Here is a 7,014-nt window from a genome sequence, read left to right on the forward strand (position 1 = left end):
CTGACACCAGTTACACAGCCCCTTACACCCTCAATCTCACACAAATTATCAATGAACCTACCAGGTACAACCCCAAATCCGTAAACACAGGCACCCTCATAGATATCATCCTAACCAACTTGCCCTCCAAATACACCTCTGCTGTCTTCAACCAAGATCTCAGCAATCACTGCCTCATTGCCTGCATCCGTAATGGGTCTGCGGTCAAACGACCACACCTCATCACTGTCAAACGCTCCCTAAAACACTTCAGCGAGCAGGCCTTTCTAAAGAACCTTGCCCGGGTATCCTGGAAGGATATTGACCTCATCCCGTCAGTAGAGGATGCCTGGTTATTCTTTAAAAGTGCCTTCCTCACCATCTTAAATAAGCATGCCCCATTAAAAAAAAATTGCACCAGGAACAGATATAGCCCTTGGTTCACTCCAGACCTGACTGCCCTTGACCAGAACAAAAACATCCTGTGGCGTACTGCATTAGCATCAAATAGCCTCCGTGATATGCAACTTTTCAGGGAAGTTAGGAACCAATATACACAAGCAGTTAGGAAAGCTAAGGCTAGCTTTTTCAAACAGAAATGTGCATCCTGCAGTACAAACTCAAAAAAGTTCTGGGACACTGTAAAGTCCATTATTCAGAGCACCTCCTCCCAGCTGCCCACTGCGGCTAGGAAACCGATAAATTTCCGATAATTGAGAATTTCAATAAGCATTTTTCTACGGCTGGCCATGCTTTCCACCTGGCTACCCCTACCCTGGTCAACTGCCCTGCACCCCCCACAGCAACTTGCCCAAGCCTCCCCCATTTCTCCTTCACCCAAATCCAGATAGCTGATGTTCTGAAAGAGCTGCAAAATCTGGACACCTACAAATCAGCCGGGCTAGACAATCTGGACCCTCTCTTTCTAAAATGATCTGCCGAAATTGTTGCAACCCCTATTACTAGCCTGTTCAACCTCTCTTTCGTATTGTCTGAGACCCCCAAAGATTGGAAAGCTGCCTCAGTCATCCCCCTCTTCAAAGGGGGAGACACTCCAGACCCAAACTGCTACAGACCTATATCTATCCTACCCTGCCTTTCTACAGTCTTCAAAAGCCAAGTTAACAAACAGATCACCGACCATTTCGAATCCCACCATACCTTCACCGCTATGCAATCTGGTTTCAGAGCTGGTCATGGGTGCACCTCAGCCACGCTCAAGGTCCTAAACGATATCATAACTGCCATTGATAAGAGACAATACTGTGCAGCCGTATTCATCGACCTGAACAAGGCTTTCGACTCTGTCAATCACCACATTCTTATTGGCAGACTCAACAGCCTTGGTTTCTCAAATGATTACCTTGCCTGGTTCACCAAATCGGAGGGCCTGTTGTCCGGACCTCTGGCAGTCTCTATGGGGGTGCCACAGGGTTAAATTCTCGGGCCGACTCTCTTCTCTGTATACATCAATGATGTCGCTCTTGCTGCTGGTGATTCTCTGATCCACCTCTAAGCAGACGACACCATTCTCTATACCTCTGGCCCTTCTTTGGACACTGTGTTAACTAACCGCCAGACGAGCTTCAATGCCATACAACTCTCCTTCCATGGCCTCCAACTGCTCTTAAATGCAAGTAAAACTAAATGCATGCTCTTCAACCGATCGCTGCCCGCACCTGCCCGCCCGTCCAGCATCACTACTCTGGACGGTTCTGACTTAGAATATGTGGACAACTACAAATACCTAGGTGTCTGGTTAGACTGTAAACTCTCCTTCCAGACTCACATTAAGCATCTCCAATCTAAAATTAAATCTAGAATCGGCTTCCTATTTCGCAACAAAGCATCCTTCACTCATGCTGCCAAACATACCCTCGTAAAACTGACCATCCTACCGATCATCGACTTCGGCGATGTCATTTACAAAATAGCCTCCAACACTCTCCTCAAAAAATTGGATGCAGTCTATCACAGTGCCATCCATATTGTCACCAAAGCCCTATTTACTACCCACCATTGCGACCTGTATGCAGTCGTTGGCTGGCCCTCGCTTCATACTTGTCGCCAAACCCACTGGCTCCAGGTCATCTACAAGTCTCTGCTAGGTAAAGCCTTGCCTTATATCAGCTCACTGGTCACCATAGCAGCATCCACACGTAGCATGCGCTCCAGCAGGTATATCTCATTGGTCACCCCCAAAGCCAATTCCTCCTTTGGCCGCCTTTCCTTCCAGTTCTCTGCTGCCAATGACTAATCTGTACATAGTTGGATAGGCTATCTCATCCCCATACTGTATATATTTATTTATCTTGCTCCTTTGCACCCCAGTATCTCTACTTGCACATTCATCTTCTGCACATCTACCATTCCAGTGTTAAATTGCTATATTGTAATTACTTCGCCACCATGGCCTATTTATTGCCTTACCTCCCTTATCCTACCTCATTTGCACACACTGTATATAGACTTTTTTCTACAGTATTATTGACTGTATGTTTTGTTTATTCCATGTGTAACTCTGTGTTGTTGTATGTGTCGAACTGCTTAGCTTTATCTTGGCCGGGTCGCAGTTGTAAATGAGAACTTGTTCTCAATTATACTACCTGGTTAAATAAAGGTGAAATAAATAAAGAATTACAACCTACTGTCAATCATATCTTAACATTGTTGCATTGGATTAGATACAAAGTATCTAAGATGAGGAAAACATGTCTAGACTGTGGTTTCTCACTCTGCTATCTCGGCCATGAGGCTGTGTGACTATCAGCAGGAGCAGTTATCAGCCTGAGAACGGAAGCAGTACATCTCCATTTACCCAGTACTTTTCCATTCTTCCGCATTGCAAGCGTACAAAAGTTATCACATATATATACAGTAATCATGGCATTGGTATAGCCCCACACCTGACCCCCAGGGTAACATGTGACGAATAAAACAAGTGTAGACCTTACTGTGAAATGCTTACTTACAAGCCCTTAATAACCAACAGTGCAATTCAAGAAGAATTAAGATCATATTTACCAAAAACTAAAACTTAAAAAAGTATAAAAAGTAACAATAATAAAATAACAATAACGATGCTATATACAGGGGGTACCAGTACCGAGTCAGTATGCAGGGGTACAGGTTAGTTGAGGTTACTTTTACATGTAGGTAGGGCTGAAGTGACTATGCATGACAATAAACAGTGAGTAGCAGCAGTGTACAAAACAAATGGGGGGGGGTCTATGTAAATAGTCCTGTGGCCATTTGATTAATTGTTCAGCAGTCTTATGGCTTGGGGGTAGAAGCTGTTGAGGAGCTTTTTGGTCCTAGACTTGGCGCTCCGGTACCGCTTGCCGTGCAGTAGCAGAGAAAACAGTCTGTGACTTGGGTGACTGGACTCTCTGACAATTGTATGGGCTTTCCTCTGACACCGCCTATTATATAGGTCCTGGATGGCAGGAAGCTTGGCACCAGTGATGTACTGGGCCGTACGCACTACCCTCTATAGCACCTTACGGTCAGATGCCGAGCAGTTGCCATACCAGGCGGTGATACAACCCGTTAGGGTGCTCTCAACGGTGCAGCTGTATAACTTTTTGAGAATCTGGGGAACCATGCCAAATCTTTTCAGTCTCCTGAGGGGGAATAGGATTTGTCGTGTCCTCGTCATGACTGTCTTGGTGTGTTTGGACAATGATAGTTCGTTGGTGATGTGGACACCAAGGAACTTGAAACTCTCGACCTGCTCCACTACAGCCCTGTCGATGTGAATGGGGGCCTGTTTGGCCCGCCTTTTCCTGTAGTCCATGATCAGCTCCTTTGTCTTGCCTCACATTGAGGGAGAGGTTGTTGTCCTGACACCACACTGCCAGTTCTCTGACCTCCTCCCTATAGGCCGTCTCATCGTTATCGGTGATCAGGTCTACCACTGTTGTGTCATCAGCAAACTGAATGATGGTGTTGGAGTCGTGTTTGGTCACGTAGTCATGGATGAACAGGGAGTACAGGAGGGGACTAAGTACACACCCCTGAGGGGCCCAGTGTTGAGGATCAGCGTGGCAGACGTGTTGTTGCCTACTCTTACCACCTGGGGGCGGCCCGTCAGGAAGTCCAGGATCCAGTTGCAGAGGGAGGTATTTAGTCCCAGGGTCCTTCGCTTAGTGATGAGCTTTGTGGGCACTATGGTGTTGAATGCTGAGCTGTGGTCAATGAACAGCATTCTCACATAAGTGTTAATTTTGTCCAGGTGGGAAAAGGGCAGTGTAGAGTGCGATTGAGATTGCGTCATCTGTGGATCTGTTGACTTGGTATGCGAATTGGAGTGGGTCTAGGATATCCGGGAGAATGCTGTTAATGTGAGCCATGACCAGCCTTTCAAAGCAATTCATGGCTACCTACGTCAGTGCTACGGGACGGCAATCATTTAGGCAGGTTACCTTCACTTCCTTGGTCACAGGGACTATGGGGGTCTGCTTGAAACATGTAGATATTACAGACTCGGTCAGGGAGAGGTTGAAAATGTCAGTGAAGACACTTGCCAGTTGGTCCGCGCATGCTTTGAGTACACGTCCTGGGAATCCGTCTGGCCCCCCGGCTTTGTGAATGTTGACCTGTTTAAAGGTCTTGCTCACATCGACTACCGAGGGCGTTATCACACAGCCATCCAGAACAGATGGTGCTCTCATGCTTGCTTCAGGGTTATTTGCCTCAAAGCGAGCATAAAAGGCATTTAGCTCATCTGTAGGCTCACGTCACTGGGCAGCTCGCGTCTGGGTTTCCCTTTGTAGTCCGTAATAGTTTTCAAGCCTTGCCACATCCGACGAGCGTCAGAGCCGGTGTAGTAGGATTCAATCTTAATCCTGTATTGACGCTTTGCTTGTTTGATGGTTCGTCTGAGGGCATAGCGGGATTTCTTATAAGCGTCCGGATTAGTGACCCTGCGAGTGTAGCGAAATGCTTGTGCTTCTAGGTCAGACAATGCAGTAATAACCAACAAGTAATCTAACCTAACAATTCCACAACTACTACCTTATACACACAGGTGTAAAGGGATAAAGAATATGTACATAAAGATATATGAATGAGTGATGGTACAGAACGGCATAGGCAAGATCAGTAGATGGTATAGAGTACAGTATATACATATGAGATGGGTAATGTAGGGTATGTAAACATAAAGTGGCATAGTTTAAAAATACTGCATATTTTCCTAGGAACGCGAAGCGAGGCGGCCATCTCGGTCGGCGCCGGAAGTCGAAGATGTACAAATTAAGTTACAAACAACGCAAAAAAAACTAACAAAATTGCACAGTTGGTTAGGACCATGTAAAACATCAGCCATCTTAGCATATACTCTGTCAATTAGGGTGGGGTGGATTTTAGGAACCTTTTAGGTATCAAAAATATATTTAAAATGTATTTGATCAAATATTGAATGTTGAATAAATAACTTTTTTATTTATTTTTATCCTGTAGGATAAACAATCCAAACAGCCTACCCGACCGCTCGGAGGCGTCCGCATGGTCCTAAAGCACATCATTGCCTTGTTTTGTATCACATTCCAATGATAAAACTGGGGGGAACAAAAGTGCAATTTCATATTGTCCCCGTCCCCAGTGAAAGTTGCACCCCAGGATACACCATCATGCGCAAAGGAATATTCAATGTTTGCTTTTTTTTTAACCCATCTACCAATAGGTGGCCTTCTTTACATTGGAGGCATTGGAAAACCTCCCTGGCCTTTGTGAATCTGTGTTTGAAATTCAGTGCTCAACTGAGGTACTTTACAGATAATTGTATATGTGGGGGTACAGAGATGAGGTAGTAATTCAAAAAATCATGTTAAACACTATTATTGCACACAGAGTGAATCCATGCCACTTATTATGTGACTTGTTAAGCACATTTCTACTCCTGAACTTATTTAAGTTTGTCATAACAACGGGGTTGAATGCTTATTGACTCAAGATATTTTGGATTTTCATTTCTCAAAGTATAATTCCACTTTGACATTATGGGGTATTGTGTGCGCCAGCCAGTGACACACAATCTCAATTTAATCCATTTTAAATTCAGGCTGTAACACAACAAAATATAACATTTTTAAAAAAGGTAAAGACTTGTCAATGCTTTGTAAAGGCACTGTAAAACAGATTACTGTGAAAGCACAACTTTGAAACTGTTGAAGAAAAAAGGAGCTTTACATATAAAACAAATAAAAATATCAACAATGTACCGTTTGATTAATTTATTAAATTATGATAAACAACTTGTGCTAACAAACTCATTAAGAGATTCCGTTTCACAAGAAAATACTGCAGATTTAACAGACCAATGTAATTGTATGGGTTCACAATAAGAGGTCACAACGGATAAATAGCCACACAATACCTACTTCGCCCCTGTCCCCTTTCCTTTTCCAAACAACATATGACATATGAAGGACGCTCTGGAGCAGGGCTGTTCAATGTCAGTCCTGGAGGGCCAAAACACTTCTGGTTGTCATCCTCTCATTCTAATCAGGGACTGATTCAGACCTGGGACACCAGGTTCCTCTCTAATCAGGGACTGATTCAGACCTGGGACACCAGGTTCCTCTCTAATCAGGGACTGATTCAGACCTGGGACACCAGGTTCCTCTCTAATCAGGGACTGATTCAGACCTGGGACACCAGGTTCCTCTCTAATCAGGGACTGATTCAGACCTGGGACACCAGGTTCCTCTCTAATCAGGGACTGATTCAGACCTGGGAAACCAGGTTCCTCTCTAATCAGGGACTGATTCAGACCTGGGACACCAGGTTCCTCTCTAATCAGGGACTGATTCAGACCTGGGACACCAGGTTCCTCTCTAATCAGGGACTGATTCAGACCTGGGACACGAGGTTCCTCTCTAATCAGGGACTGATTCAGACCTGGGACACCAGGTTCCTCTCTAATCAGGGACTGATTCAGACCTGGGACACCAGGTTCCTCTCTAATCAGGGACTGATTCAGACCTGGGACACCAGGTTCCTCTCTAATCAGGGACTGATTCAGACCTGGAA

This window comes from Salvelinus namaycush, chromosome 12 (genome assembly GCF_016432855.1).
Source record: "Salvelinus namaycush isolate Seneca chromosome 12, SaNama_1.0, whole genome shotgun sequence".
Lineage (NCBI taxonomy): Eukaryota > Metazoa > Chordata > Actinopteri > Salmoniformes > Salmonidae > Salvelinus > Salvelinus namaycush.